General features: G+C 42.5%; 1 long non-coding RNA gene across 2 annotated transcripts in view; it reads left to right on the top strand.

Moving 5' to 3' along the window:
- The window catches only part of LOC106994702 (uncharacterized), a 110662-nt gene that overhangs the window by 30787 nt on the left and 63047 nt on the right, over positions 1-16828 (top strand). For both annotated transcript variants that reach the window (XR_013408822.1, XR_013408823.1), the window contains exon 5: positions 1248-1383. This is a non-coding gene — a long non-coding RNA (uncharacterized LOC106994702). The remainder of the gene's footprint in view (positions 1-1247; positions 1384-16828) is intronic.

Raw genomic sequence — 16828 nt, 5'->3', positions numbered from 1 at the left:
AAGCTCTCCTATTACAGAATAGATTCTTAATGTTCTTTCTACCTGCCCATCCTTCGTCCAATAACATTCCATTTTAATTGTCGTAGTTTTAGAATCTATCTTAATGTCCGTGCAGATGTTTCTAATCTTTCTGTTTGATCAAACTTTACTTGATTATTTTATTCATTTATTCTTCCAGACAACATTTGAATCATTTTGTCAGGTTTCAAAGAAAACGTTACTAAAATTTGGATTAGATTTATAATAGACTTATACACAAATTGAGGCAATGGCACCCTTACAATGTTTAGTCTTCTCTTTCAGGAACATGCATGCACCCCTCTAATTTTACCCTTCTCATATCTCCTTCTATAAAACTCCCTTCTAAAACCACTGGGTCCCGACAGTATCCTAATCAGGTCGGACCAATATTACTGGACTCCGTTTCAATCAAATTTCGAACCCACAGGTCTGTTTTGAGGAAGGAGGAGATGGAGAGAGGTTAGGATCTAAGAGTAGAGTGGTGAGATAGTGCATGCCCCTCCTTTAAGAACACTGACTTCCAGGAAGGTTCTATAGGAAACTTCAAATACCGGGGTCTACAAATGACCCTGCAGTCACTGACCCATGTACGATCCTTCTGTGCAGGCTCTGCTTAACATCCTGGCAGCATCGGTAGAGATTTTTATTTAAAATCTGATCACCGCTCTCTGCAATCTGCCCATGGGAAGGTGCTAGTAACCTTCAGTGTTCAAATATCCCAGCTCAAGGAAGAAAGTTTGACCCTAAGCTTCTGATTGAAACAAAATAAAGCAAATAAAGATTGAAAAATAAGACGCATATTCTTGGGAACCATGCTGATATTGTCTCTGATAATTTTTTATTTTTTTGAGACAGGGTCTCACTCTGTCACCCAGGCTGGAGTTCAGCGGTGTGATCTCAACTCACCATAACCTCCACCTCCGGGACTCATGTGATCCTCCCACCTCAGCCTCTGGAGTAGCTGGGACTGCAGGCATGCGCCACCACGCCTGGTTAAATTTTGTAATTTTTGTAGACATAGGGTTTCACCATGTTACCCAAGCTGGTCTTCAACTCCTGGGCTCAAGCAATCTGCCCACCTTGTCCTCCCAAAGTGCTGGGATTACAGGTGTGAGCCACCACACCCAGCCTCAAATATAATTTTTATTGGTGAATTCAGGAATTACAAGAACTTCAATAATGTCTGCTTACTTAACTTGGCAATGCTCCCTCTACTCTCCTTCCAGCTCCCCAGTGAAGCATGGCCTTGTGCGCCATGAGCCGATTTAAAGTTTAAGAAGATGACTCTAGATGTTCCATGGAGAATGTTGGGAGTGAGAGTGGCCATGGGAAGACCCAATGAGAGGCTGTTGAGTTGCCCAGGTGAGATGATGGTTTTATGGACTTGTTGGGGGTCTGTGCTGATGGAGGGAAGGAACTAGAGTTTACACATGTGTTGGTGATAAAAATAAATCAGTAAGATTTGATGATGGTGCTAGAGAAGGGAAGATGTCCAAGATGATTCCAAGGTTTCTGGCAAAAGAAACTGAATGGTTGCTGAGATTTGAAGGGTGGAGTAGAAACAGATTTGAGGACAGTAGGGACAGGACTGCCAAGAACTGAGTTCAAGGCATGCTTGTGTAGATCCTGAGTGTCTTGTCATTAAGTGAGAGAAACCTACCTTCAACTCTACTGAGTGAAAAAGAAGTTTTGGGGTACGCAATAGAAAGCCCACAGGTGGAACAGCCTTTCAGCCCTGGGAGTTCAACATTGGCACTGGGAATCTCTCTCTTTTTCCCTCCCACCCTGTCTTTCTTCCCCATTCTGTTGCTGCAAGCTGTGCTTTCACTGTGCTGCCCTTCTCCTCTAGCAGGCTCTCCCTAAGTTTGGTGGCAGAGTTGTCCCAGTCTCCTCAGGCTTCTATTCTATTCCACCAGCGTAGTAATCCCAGTGAGAAAATAGGGATTTTTTCCCTCCTCAAATTGTGTCAGCAAAATATGTTGGGTGTGAATTATCTTGACCCACTTTTGACTCAGTACCTCTCTTTATACCAATCTGATTCTGGGTAAATCTATCATATGACCAGACCACTTTGAAAAAGTATCTGGGCTAGGCGTGGTGACTCCTTCCTGTAATCCCAGCACTTTGGGAGGCTGAGACGGGTGGGTGGCTTGAGGTGAGGAGTTTGAGATCAGCCTGGACAACATAGTGAAACCCCGTATCTACTAAAAATACAAAAAGTTATCCAGGCATGGTGGCACACACCTGTAGTCCCAGCTACTTGAGAGGCTGAGGCACAAGAATCGCTTGAACCTGGAAGGCTGTGGTTGCAGTAAGCCGAGATGGCACCATTGCACTCCAGCCTGGGTGACAAAGAGAAACTCCATCTCAAAAATAAATAAATAAATAAAAATAAAAATAAATAAAGAAAGAAAAGAAAAAGAGAAAAGAAAAGGTATCTGCAAGGGATAGTTCTGTAGAAGCAAAAGATAAAAATAAGGAAATAAATAGATTGGACAGACAAATCACAGATGCCTGTATCTGCTAATATATGTGACCTTAAAATTTATTGTCTAAGATGTTTTTGAGTCTGAAAGGGGTGCTGTGACTACTTATGCCAGGACACCACATGTAAATAGAGACTTCCCAGAGCAAATGAAGACATATGGTCACCTTACCCACAGGGTGTTCAACTAGAGATGTTGACTAGTGCTTGGTGCTCAGATGGAAGGCAAGAATGGAATACAGGATTTAGAGCGGTTAGCAGGGAAGTTCTGATGGAATGGTGTATTAGTCCATTTTCACGCTGCTGATAAAGACATACCTGAGACCGGGTAATTTACCAGTAAAAAGAAGTTTAATGGATTCACAGTTCCACGTGGCTGGGGAGGCCTTACAATCATGGCAAAAGGCAATGGGCACATCTTACATGGTGGCAGACAAAGAGAAAATGAGAACGAAGCAAAAGAGGAAACCCCTTATGAAACAATCAGATCTTGTGAGACTTATTCACTACCATGAGAATAGTGTGGGGGAAACCACCCTTATGACTCAGTTATCTCCCACTGGGTCCCTCCCACAACACGTGGGAATTATGGGAGTGACAATTCAAGATGAGATTTGGGTGTGGACACAGCCAAACCATATCAAATGGTATGGAAAGAAGTGGAATTGAAGGAGTTGAAAGAGTGGGCTGAAGATTGAAAGGAGGTGAGGAATTGGGGGCAGCATAATATGGACACATTGCTTTTTTTTTTTTTTTTTTTAAGATGGAGTCTTGCTCTGTTGCCCAGGTGAAGTGCAATGGCATAATGTTGGCTCACTGCAACCTCCGCCTCCCGGGTTCCAGCGATTCTCCTGCCTCAGCTTCCCAAGTAGCCGGGATTACAGGAGCCCATTAACACACCCTCCTCATTTTTGTATTTTTAGTGAAGATGGGGTTTCACCCTGTTAGCCAGGCTGGTCTCGAACTCCTGACCTCAAGCCATCCGCCTGCCTCAGCTTCCCAAAGTGCTGGGATTACAGGCGTGAGCCGCCTTGCCCAGCTGACACACTGCTTTTAAGCCAGATTGGGAAGGGTAAGGAGATAAGGCAACAGCAGTAGGAAACCGAGTGAGAGCAAAGGAAATGAATTTTAAGAATGGGAGACTAGTGGAAATTGTAGGCAAAGGAATAGTATCTGTTGATGGAAACCCTCAGAAGGCAGGACGGGAAAGGCCCCTTAGGAAGGAGAAGGGCGAACTTCACCTTTGTAACTGGAGGAAGGTGGGGGAGGATGGGGAAGCGCAGATGGGCTGATAGATTCTGTCATGCAAGAAAGAGATGCTCCTGTTCTTATATGATGGCTTCTCATTTTTCCATAAAGTGCAAGACAAGGCTGTATGCCAAGATTGGAGTTTGAGGCCATAAGATGGGTTGAACATGTTGCTGTGGCAAAAGGGTTGGTGAACAAAATGCACCAAGACTGTTGGGCAGTGTGACGGGGTGAGATATGTGTGACAATGTGAGCCAGCTATGGACTGCAGTGTCTCTGGCAAGGCTGGGGAAATATATTCAGCTCATCCTCCTAGGCTTGTTTGCAGACCACTCCTTTCATTCCCCAGGACTTCAAAGAGATTGTCACATCTCCATGGTCTGAGGCTGACTCTGGGGCCAGGCTCCCTATAATGCAATTCAGGATGCTCAAATGATCATGCTCTATGGGCACCTGAAGTAACATGGCCTCACTTCTAAATGAATGGCAGCATTTGCATGAAGGAAAAACATTTTTTAACACCCCCTTTTCTGATTTAGGAGGTTGCTGAAGTCAGGGTGCAGTAGAACTTACCATAAGTCACAGATATGGCCTCCTCTTCCCCAGAGACCTCCAGCCAGCACACTGCAGTGTTCAGAAGCTGCTCCTGGGTGCTCAGGGGGAGCAGGGGCCCTGGGGCTTTTAGGCTGTACATAAAAGCTGAAGCCTTTGTGTGTTCATCCTAACTGGTAATTTGCCATTTAAGAAATTCACATTGGACTTTATCACCTCCAGCCCTTGAGCCCAATGTTTTCTCTTGATAGAAAGCTGGTGAATCAAAGTTTTTAAATGAAAATATTATAAAAGAAAATTTTGGTGGATTCCCCTTGCTTTATTGTTTTTAATTTTTTCTAGCATCAACATAAAAGGATTTCTCTTTGGTACTCAAACTACTTACTGGGGCTGCTGAATAGCAATGATATGATTTACGATCTGGAGTGTCCTCCAGCCCTAAGGCTAGAGTGTTAGAATTGGAGGTAGCATTGACCCACCACGTCTGGCTTCTGTGAGGTCCTATCCCATCCACAGAGATCTGCATGATTAATACATAAGAGATTATGTCCTGGGAGACATGGATGGAGACATCCTTGGAGTGGTTGTCTTCACAGCAAACGTCACTTGAAAATTCCTTTTCCCCCCTTCAGAATACCAACGTGATTATGCATTGAGCTGTTGCTATTTACAGATATCTTAGCACAGAGAGCATTACACAGCCAATGACACAGAATTACAACCATCTAGACATATGGTTTGGATAAACAAAGCACAAAGCACAAATTAACCATGGTTGACTATAACTCCCGCTCTCTACTCCCCAGGGAGGGACTTTAGTGAAACTCCCCGTTGGAGAAAGCAATACATATCAGAAAGTAGAGTGCATACAGCATGGTTTAGACAAATGCTAAACCTTATTTAATGCTTTTCATGGTGCCAGAACACAATGGCACCAACCTGTCTAGCAAAAGTTATATCTCCGTGCCAGTTTCCTGTAAATAGTAACTGTACTCCTACTGGATTCCATGCCTGTGTGCTCCAAGGCCAAAGAATGCCTTTCATTTTTTATCACCTTGCTTCTACTTCCTGTGTCCAAAGGCCTGGTTGCCGCATACATCTGGATGTTAGAGCTGCAAGGAGTTGGATGCAAGTAGCCTCCTCTAAGTAAACACCCTTCAACTTCCACTGTGGTCCTTCCCCTCACTGAGTGGCCCATGCTAGTCTATAGGGAAGAACCCCCATCACCCCCACCCCCGCTCCGGCTAGGACAGTCAAGGCCTGAGCTCATTCAACCCCACGGGTGCCATTAGGAGTGGGCGGATTCTATTCACTGGCAGTCAGCATTTCCCCCACTTCCCATATTTTATCTTCCATGAGAAATTCTTCCAGGACAGGAAACTTTCTGTGTGAGGTCCTTGGCCCCATCATTGACACACGAACCTTATAAACTTTGTTTGACAATAAAGAGTATAATATTTGCTTTTCATAATACATGTGCATCGCTTTCCAAAGGAGAGAGCAAAATAAATAAATAACTGGAGCAAAAGGCTTCTACTTGGCTTGAACACTTGTACTGGAGTTTTTCAAAAGGAAAAAAAAATCCACAGAACACTTAGCTAAATATATGCCTACTTTTTTTTTCTTGCCTTTGGTGACTTTTCAGATGTACATTATGTATTTAGTTCTCTCTCTCTCTCTCTCTCTCTCTCTCTCTCACACACACACACACACACACACACACATGTTATAAGAACTAAAATTAGAGTCCATCATTCACAGACCTACCTGGGAGAAGGTATACACTTGTGGCCCCACAAATACAGAGGACTCAACAGTGTCAGATAAGCCTTAAAGACAATATTTTATGAGTTGATAAGCCTTTGATTCTTATTATTTTATTAGCTGACCCGAATATTTTAAGTGTACACCAAAAACAAATTCTGCTCCACGAGATGAGCAGAGGAAAAATCTACAGGCTCAGATGTCCAAGAGAAACAGGGCTTCCATCAGTGTGACTGGGACATAGAATCTCTAATGCCCTCTCAACAGAAATCCCAGCCGCCAACCTCCTGAGCCCCATGGTCATCTTGAGTCAAGGGAATTGTGTGAGATCCACTCAAGTGGCCTTGATGGCTTTCTTCTTGCGAAGGTTGGGCAGGCAGCGGGAGACTTGCTGACCCCACATAGGTATTATTGACATGTCTTCTTGCTGTCATTTTCACATCTCATTTCTAACCCTCTGAAGTGAATAAGGAAGACTACTGAATCACTCTCTGTCATGTTTATATGGCAAAATAGAAATGGAGAAGGACAGGAGATGAGATTCCCAGGACAAAGCTAATGGACTTACCAAGGCCACTTACCTGGATTCAATAATTCAAATTAACTCCATTCAATTCAGCAAATATTTTCTGAGTACCTCCTATGAAGGAAGTCCCTGTGCTAAGCCCCGTAGAAGATACAGCAAAGGACCCGAAGCTCCAGTCCTGAGCGGGAGACGTTTAAGGGTAAAATATTCCGGAAAGCATGTTAGCTGGAGAGGGACAGGAGGTCCTGAAGGAAGGAAGAATCCATTCTAATTAGCACTGGGGAACAGGAAGATGGGAACCTTGACTTTACTCCAGAGCCTTTGAAAGTTTTTCCAAGTCTAGGAAGGTTGTGAAGTGTGTACCAAGTCTCAGTCCTACTTGTCTCTTTTCATCTCAAGAGTCAAGTGAAAATATCTTCAAGCATATTGAAAATAACATCTGGTCACATGCGTTTGACTGAACCCATTCCCATTGTGGACTCCAATATATACTGGATGTGTTTCATTTTGCTTCTATGTAAAACAGATTCTACTAGCCCATAAAGAGGGATTTTACATTTAGTCTTCTGTGACGTTCATTAGTAACATGTTCCATATGCACTTACAGATGTACATTCTATAAATTGGAATTCTTACAGTCTAGCTATAGATGAAGAAAATTCATGGGAAATCTCTATGAGGCTCAAAGAATGGATGGGAAGGGTAAAGACCCTGGCTTAAAATAGATTGCAACCAAGGTATAGCTGGGGTCCAGGCAAACTCAACCACATGCACTGTCAGGGAAGCATGAGCTCCAACCACTTCCTGACCTCATGTTACTGTACTCCAGATTCAAAGTCCTGGGGGAGAAGAGAGGCTGGTTGCAAAGGTCCCATTCTTGACACCTTGGCTTGCAGTCTTACAAGACCCAAGACAGAGGGCGAGGTAAACCTTTCACCTTTCAGAAGGACATTAGAATGCTATTATTGAAAGTAAGGTGAAGGGATTCTGAGTCACCAAGCCACCAGGAAGTGCACCATAGTTAGTGGGCCAGATACCATGTTAATGCTAAGGTAATAAACTGATGGACACTGAAGCCCAGCGACAGGCCACCATTTAGTGTCAGGGAGTAGATGTGTAAATAACTCACCACAAAACATGGAAGAGGGGAAAACATGGGAGAAGGGAGGTGAAGAAGGAGCTCCAAGGGAGGTTGGAGGAGAGACAGTGATTTCTACTCAATGTGCCCAGCTAACCTTTGGATGATATAGTGGTGATGCTGTAGAGGGAATGTGGAGTGTTTCTGACGACTTCGGACACATGGGTGAGGCCGGGAGTGGATTTAGGTCAGCCACCAATTTGACATAAGAAGAACTGCACATCCATGTTGGAGTTATGGCATCTGTTTCTTATTGATTTTGATTTGAAGACACCCCACCACCCATTCATTGACACTCCTGTGTCTCAAAAAAAGTGTTTTTCAAGGTATGTGTATAACTGCACTCATACACATGCACATATCTGTTGGAAACCGTGGCCTGGATTGGCTTTCTGTCCACCACCAAAAGAATTCAGCATCCTTTTCTTGAGTTTTCACTGCACTTTATCCTTACCTCTAATGCTACACCTGCCATGTTAAATTAAAATTATCTTTTGCAGATAATGTCTTGTCCATCATGGCATCCCCTGTGCCTGGTATAGTCGCTGATACCAAGTAGGCATGTGACAAATGTTGGGTGAATATACATAGTTGAGCATACACATCTCTAATCTTAGTCTTGTTACTGCTGGTGATAATAAACATTTGTAATTAGGCATTTTAACTAGTTTGGCATCTATGCTGTTCTTCTATAACTACTTTTGGTGGATTTGCCTGTTGCTTTCTGTAGTTGCCTCAAAAGGAAGTGGTGCACATTTCAGCCTTCATTGAAATTTCAGTCCTGGAGTCATGAATATTGCTAGGTGCTCACCAAAATCTGTTTCTTCATTTTTCTGGTCACACAGCTAGACTACATTTCCCAGCCTGCGTTGCAGTGAGGTGTGGCCATGTGACTCAGTGTTAGCCAGAGGAAAGGAAAAGGAAGTGAAGTGCACCACTTCTTGGACTGGCCCTTTAAAAACCTACCCTGTGATCGTCCTTCCTTACCTGCCAGGTGAATAGAGAGGGCGCCAAGACTCTAGCTACTAATAGCCACTAATCACATGGGGCTATTTAAGTTTGAATTAATTTAAATGAAATAAAAATGGGAGGCAAAGAACTATCACAGCCCCAAGTACTCTTGATTTCTTCCCTTCTCCAACCCAATGAAAAAAAAAATAAAATGTGAAATTGAAGTTAGATGAGACCCAAAATACATATATAGAGAGACAAGGGGCAGTGAGAGACCTCAGCTTCCTGTCTGACTTACAGCCTGTCGCCCTTCACTTATTCATCTCTTTATCTTCCTCCTGCAAGTCTCCCATACCATCATGGGGCAACTTTTGGATGACAGGTAACTGGGTTTCAATCTTGCCTTTGGCATTTCCTTGCTATGTGATTATTGTGTTTTTATTTAATGTTTCCAGGCCTCTGTTCCTTCCTCCTAAAGTTGCAGCCGATGCTTCTCACTTCAGTAATCAGTTTGACAAAAATAACATATACCAACATGGCATAGTTATGGTTTCTCTTAAATCTGTCTCTCCATTTTTATTTCATACAGATATCCAGTTGTTCTACTACTGTTTGTTGAAAACGATTTTCTCCACCATCTATCCACCTTGGCATTGGCAAGGTAAATAGATGGTGAGAGAAATCGTCTTTAATTGATCTTTTTCCAAGAGATCAATTGAAGATTATTGATCAAATTGATCAAATAATCAATTGATCAATTGATCTTTCCAAAGATCAATTGAATATATATATTTTTAATGTAATCAAATTCCATATATATTCAGTTATATACTTATACACATTCCAGATATATTCAGTATACATTTCAAATATACATATATATTTTATATGTATACATATATATATATCTCTATACACTTATATATTCGTTTCTGGACTTTCTATTCTGTTTGTTCCATTGATTCAGTAGACTATTCATGTGCTAATAGAACTGTCTTAATTACTTTCCATAATTTAAATACCATAAAATAAGTCTGGAAATGAGATAATAAAGATTCTTCAATGTTTTTCTTCTTTAAAAAATTAAATAAAATTAAAATTTCGGTTCTGCCATTGCACGGGCCACCATTTAAATGCTTCATAGCCATACATCTTTAGTGGCTACTGTATTGGACAAGGAAGTATAGAACATTTCCATCACCATAGAATGTTCTACTGGCCAGAATTGCTCTAGAAGAGGGTAAAATCACAAGAGAGAGAGAAGCTAAGTCGCTGAATAGTGCTTGAAGCAAACTTCTCACCGCCATCACTGATTGGACTTGATAAGAAAAATAAACTTCTGCTGTGTTGAGCCCTTTGGATTTAGGGGTTTATTTATTCACAGTAGCTACTGATTAATTCTCTGATACAGAGGTCATAGGTTAAGACGCGGAATCATTTTGTTCACCTGTCTCTCCACAGGCAGTGAAAAACAAGCTCCACTTGGAGAAGTGTCTTGTCTGAGAACAGAAAACTAATGAATTTTTGGGGTCCAATCCAGAAACACTGATTTCATACATATGGTGAAAGCATAAAGGCCTTACTGTCAGCTGTGAAGAACTTCCCTTAAGTCTTTAGAGCCTGAAGATACGCACATCTCACTCTGCGATGCAGCCTTTCTAAGGCACTGGTACAAACATGCATCTTACTTGCAGAGGTCCTTCTGCAAGTAAGAACCTCCTGGCAGTCACAGTGCAGCAAAGACTGTAAAATTAATAGAAAAATTAGCAATTCTGCCAGATTACAATCCCACTACCTCAGACCCTGGGGAGTGAAATTCCCAATGGACCATGACACTTTAGAAAATAATGTTATAACAAATTATAAAGGTTTAAGTTAGAATCATACAGCATGTAGCCCTTTCACACTGGCTTCCCCCACCCCAATTAGTAACATACATTTAAGTTTTCTCCAGGCCTTTTTGTATGGCTGATAGCTCATTTCTTTTTAGCTCTGAACAATATTCCATGGTCTGGATGAACCAGTTTATTTATCCATTGAACTACTGAGGGATGGCTTAGTTCCTTCCAAGTTTTGGCAATTATTAATAAACCTATTACACATATCCATATGTGAGTTTTTATGTAGACATAAGTTTTCTATTCTCCTGGGTATATCTAGGAGTGAGACTGCAGGATGACATGATAAGAGCATATTTAGTTTTATAAGAAAGCCCCAAATTGTCTTCCAAAGTGGCTGTTCCATTTTGCATTTCTACCAACAGCGAATGAAAGTTCCTGTTACTCCACATCCTTGTCGGCATTTAGTGTTGTCAGTGATCTCAATTTCAGCCATTCTAATAGATGTGTGGTGACATCTCAGTGTTGCTCTAAGTTGTATCTCACTAATGACATATGACATAGGACATCATTTTATATAGGTATTTGCCATCTCTATCTTCTTCGGTGAGGTGTCTGCTAAGGTCTTTGACCCATTTTTAAGCTGGATTGTTTATTCTGTTATTGTTGAGTTTTAAGTGTTCTTTGTACACTTTGGATAGCAGGCCTTTTTCAGATAATATCCTTTGCAAATATTTCCTCCCAGTCTATGGCCTGTCTTTTCATTCTCTTGGCAGTGTCTTCAACAGAGCAGAAATTTTTGATTTTAATTAAGTCCAGCTTATCATTTCTTTCTTTCACGGATTGTGCCTTTGGTATTGGATCTAAAAAGTCTTCACCAAACCCTAGGTCATCTAGATTTGCTCCTATGTTATCTTCAAGGAGTTTATTGTTTTGTGTTTTACATGCTTTACATACTGTATCATTCCAACTGTGTGACATTCTGGAGAAGGAAAAATTGTAAAGATAGTGAAAAGCCAGTGGTTATCAGGGGTTGAGGGGAGGAAGGGATGACAGGCAGAGCACAGAGGAGTTTTAGGGCAGTGACACTGCTTTGCAGGATTCTGTAATGGTGGATACATGCCATTATGCATTGATCTAAACTCACAGAATGCACACCACCAAGAGTGAACCCTCATGTAACCTATGGACTCTGGGTGATGGTGATGTGTTAGTGCAGTTCATCAATTGTAACTAAAAGTACCAGTCTGGTGGGGGCTGTCGATAATAGGGGAGGCTGTGCATGTAGAATGCAGGGGACACACGGGAAATTTCTGTACCTTCTGCTCAGTTTTGCTGCAAACCTAAAACTGCTCTAAAATAAAGTCTAGGGTTTGTTTGTTTGTTTGTTTGTTTGTTTGGTTTGGTTTTTAAAAAGGTAAATTAGATTACTACCTTCCTTTTCTTAAAATCCATCCACAACATTTGCTTTGCACTTGAAATAAATGTTTGTCCTTTGGAAGCGAGTTCTCGCCTTTCATCCTCCAGCCCTGCCCATCTCTTTGACCTCATCTGCTCCATTTCCCCCTTGTTCACCCCGTCGCCCTGCTCTAGCACCACTGGATTTCTTTCTGTTCCTTTAAGATTTGCACATGAGTTCCACCTTGGGCATTTGTCCTTGTTTTTTCTCTGCCCACAACATTCTGCCACTAGCTCTCTCTGCCCCTTAACCCCAGCCATGCATACAGAGATTTTCACAGGCTGGATGCGTCCTAGTCCCTGTCTCCGTTCAAAAGCTGCCTCCTGGGCTGGGTGCGGTGGCTGATGCCTGTAATCCCAGCACTTTGGGAGGCCGAGGCGGGCGGATCACCCGAGGTTAGGAGTTCAAGACCAGACTGGCCAACATGGTGAAACACCGTCACTACTAAAAATACAAAAATTGGCCAGGCGCAGTGGCTCACACCTGTAATCACAGCACTTTGGGAAGCTGAGGCAGGCAGATCATGAGGTCAGGAGATTGAGACCATCCTGGCTAACATGGTGAAACCCCGTCTCTACTAAGAAAAAAAAAAAAAATTTAGCTGGGCGTGGTGGTGGGAGCCTGTAGTCCCAGCTACTTGGGAGGCTGAGGCAGGAGAATGGCTTGAACCCGGGAGGCAGAGCTTGCAGTGAGCCGAGATCGCACCACTGCACTCCAGCCTGGGCGACAGAGCGAGACTCCATCTCAAAACAACAACAACAAAAAAAAGCCAGATGTAGTGGCACATGCCTGTAGCCCCAGCTACTCGGGAGGCCAAGGCAGGAGAATTGCTTGAGTCTGGGAGGCGGAGGTGGCAGTGAGCCAAGATTGCGCCACTGCACTCCAGCCTGGGTGACAGAGGGAGACTATGTCTCAAAAAAAGAAAAAGAAAAGAAAAAAAAAAAAAAAGCTGCCTCTTGGGAAAGCCTTTCTGATGATCTCAGATGACTCATCCCTCTGTACCACACTGCCTTGTGTTACTGTCTCCTTAGCATGGCCACTAGGTCCCTCCTCTTGCAGGAAAGTGCTGTCTTCATGAGGCCAGGGGCCTTGCTGCTAGGGCTTCTAGTTGTGTGCTCAGCTTGAGACACGGTGGGGGCTGGGAGCCCCCCAAAAGGCCTAAAATGAATTTCTTGAGTATTCCAGCAGATTGGATAATTTTAAATATTTAAGAACGATTTGATGACCAGACATAACACCGTCATAAAAAATGATATTTCTTGCATACACTTATGCCATTGATGTTCTTTGATGTTTCTTGTATACATATATACATACTCCATCATAAAGAATGCAAGTTGTAGGTAATTGCATTGTAAGGTTTTTCTTTGAGAATTTGGTGATCTTCCTCCAAAATTATTAGAGTATTTTTAAGCAAATTAGAAAACTCTACTATCGATCCTTTATATAGAAAAAACTATAATATCTTTTCTTGAGTCGGAGTCTCGCTTTGTCGCCCAGGCTGGAGTGCAGTGGCACGATCTCAGCTCACTGCAACCTCCACCTCCTGGGTTCAGGTGATTCTCATGCCTCAACCTTCCGAGTAGCTAGGATTACAGGCACGCGCCCCCATGCCCGGCTAATTTTTGTATTTTTAGTAAAGACGGGATTTCACCATCTTGGTTGTGCTGGTCTCGAACTCCTGACCTCAGGTGATCTGCCTACCTTGGCCTCCTAAGGTGCTGGGATTACAGGTGTGAGTAACCGCGCCCAGCCTATAATAACTTTTTGATGTATTTTGTGGGGGAAGTTTATATGCCTGTGTATATAGTCATTTCCGTGAGATAATCTTAATGCAGTAAATTTGTGGACTCTTAAGTTATAGGGGACAGCACCTTGTGAGTGTCACATTATGTACTTAAACCTTCAAATATAATTCCTTCAGCACAAAAATATTAATTCACTCTAATTACATAATTGTTTGCATGAACAAGGATGTTTAGACAAGGCTAGCATTCCATAGGCTGATGTTTGAGTGAAATTTCAGTTTTCGACTGCAGGTACCACTCTCCCAGCTATGGAGCTGGTAAATATACAAACCATGATTATTCTAAACTGCTTTCAAGATTATCCTTTGAGCTGAGCCCGTCATGAATATCTTGCCTGCACAGAGTCGGTTTATTCAAAACAGTGGCATATTTAATTTTAGAATATATATGGAAAAGAGACAAGGCTATTAGAAACTTTTTCTATTTTTCTTTTTCTTTCTTCTTCTTTTTTTTTTTTTTTTTTTGAGATGGAGTCTCACTTGGTCACCTAGGCTAGAGCACAGTGGCGTGATCTCGGCTCACTGAAACCTCCACTTCCCGGATTCAAGCGATTCTCCTGACTCAGCCTCCCAAGTAGCTGGGATTACAGGCATGAGCCACCATGCCCAGCTAATTTTTTTTTTATTTTTAGTAGAGGCAGGGTTTCACCAGGTCAGGCTGGTCTTGAACTCCTGACCTCATGATCCGCCTGCCTCAGCTTCCCAAAGTGCTGGGATTACAAGTGTGAGCTACCGCACCTGGCTTAGAACCTTTTTCTATAAATATTCTTATTAATGTAAAAAATCATTTTGTTTTATGGTTAAAACAACACAACTGGGACCAGCTATCTTCAGAGTTTTAATTTTTTAAAGCTCACGTCTTTACCCTATTTCTGATATTTCTTTTTTTCTGATATTTTTTGTACACACTTATACTATTGATATTTCTTGTATACAATTATACCATTGATGTTCTTTGATGTCTCTTGTATGCATATATACCATTGATGTTACTTGAGATTATTTTATGGGCTCTGTTGACAGATGCTTCTAACTTAATGAGTATGTTTTCATTGAATTAATTTGTATGGTTTACAATTTGTGACAGATGATTCTGACTTCCCAGTGAGTGACAGCAATTTTCCTTTTTGAGTAAATTTATTTAAGTAAAGACCTGACTCATATTAAAGAAAAATATGAATACAGGGTAGTACTGACATAACATGGTGCCACAATTCTGAATGTGGTACCCAAATGACTAATGTCTGGGAAATGCTTTGAACACCTACACTGGAGATGTAGAGCCAACCAATTAAATTTCTTTTTTTTTTTTTTTAATTTTTTAAAAATTTTTTTGAGACGGAGTCTGGCTCTGTCGCCCAGGCTGGAGTGCGGTGGCCGGATCTCAGCTCACTGCAAGCTCCGCCTCCCGGGTTTACGCCATTCTCCTGCCTCAGCCTCCCGAGTAGCTGGGACTACAGGCGCCCGCCACCTCGCCCGGCTAGTTTTTTGTATTTTTTAGTAGAGACGGGGTTTCACCATGTTAGCCAGGATGGCCTCGATCTCCTGACCTCGTGATCCGCCCGCCTCGGCCTCCCAAAGTGCTGGGATTACAGGCTTGAGCCACCGCGCCCGGCCAATTAAATTTCTTAATTTTTGTATCAATATTTGGTACCTGCCAACTTTTTAAAAATTTTATTTTAATCCCCTCCTGCTTTGTTACATTCTTGGCAAAGAGGGAATGGCCTATGGATGAGGGTTGAAGGCCTGATTCTTCAGGGAATAAAGACAGGTCTTCAGGACCCCCACACTTAATCCTGGGATGTGAAAGTGTGATAAGGTTCAGCCAACTTAGGTGTAGTGCCTCATCCAGGTATGAATGCAGTCTTTCCCGGGGCTGAATAAAGCTCAAGAATCAAAGACTCTCTTCTTGCTTTCTCAATCTGCTCTGTTGTCTCCACTCAGCTCACTTCCTATGGAAAGGACTCAGGTATGGAGCAGAGTCACTTCCCGAACCACGCCATCAGCAAAGCTGGCTCCTCGTGGCTGGCTCAGGCCCTCTGGCCTCCCAGCTATGAGGTTACACCAGCTGAGAACTCAATGATCTGTCTTAACCACAGTGACTCATGCAGCCTCTGGTTTCCCTCTGGCTGGGACCCTTCCTCTACCAGGAAGACATATTTTAAATGATGACATGAATGACAGAGAGTGCACAGAAAGCTTTCAAAGATTTGGAACAACCAGCCGGAAGCTCCAAAGCTAACCCGGGTTTGTTCAACCTCATTTGGTTTGAGAATTAGAAGGACTGGTCCCGACGGGTGCTCTCTGACTACTGCCAAGAATCTCTTGTTCTTTCTAGCAGTGATGGCCTGGCGGCCACACTCAGCACAAGTTAACCATTCCAAGTGCAGGAAGAAGTAAGGAGTGAGAAATAAGAGTAAAATAAAAAATAAAATCCCCCCAAATAGTCTGCAATTTGAAAACTTTTCTCAAATCCTCAAGGGAAGATAATTGTCTAAACTCCAGGGACAGCTCAAGGCTCAGAAGAAAGAGTGTGGACTTACTCTAAAGAGAAGGAGAGTGAGGACTTGGCACCAAACGTGCGCTAAGTGCCAGCACGCCCATTCCTTTCACGTAATCTGCTCCTCTCCTCCATTGCGTTTTTTTCTTTTAAATAGACTTTATTTCAGTTTTTGGTTCACAGGAGATACAGAGATTTCCCATATACCTCCCGTTGCTTACAAATACATGCAGTCACCCCGTTACCAACATTCCCCCACCAGGGTGGTACCTTTGTTACAACTGAGGAACCTACATTGACCCATCACCACCACCCAAAGTACATAGCTTACGTCAGTGTTCACTCCTGATGTTGTGCATTCTATGGGTTTACACAAATGTACAAAGACATGGATGCACCATTATAGTATCCTATAGAGTAGTTTCACTGCCCTAAAAATCTTCTGTGCTCTGCCTATTCATCCCTCCCTCCTTACCCCTGGACACCACTGATTTTTTTTCTTTTCTTTCTTTCATTTTTTTTTTTTTTTTTTTTTTGAG

The sequence above is a fragment of the Macaca mulatta genome, chromosome 19, assembly GCF_049350105.2.
Source record: "Macaca mulatta isolate MMU2019108-1 chromosome 19, T2T-MMU8v2.0, whole genome shotgun sequence".
NCBI lineage: Eukaryota > Metazoa > Chordata > Mammalia > Primates > Cercopithecidae > Macaca > Macaca mulatta.
This window is presented reverse-complemented; position numbering and strand designations above follow the sequence as displayed.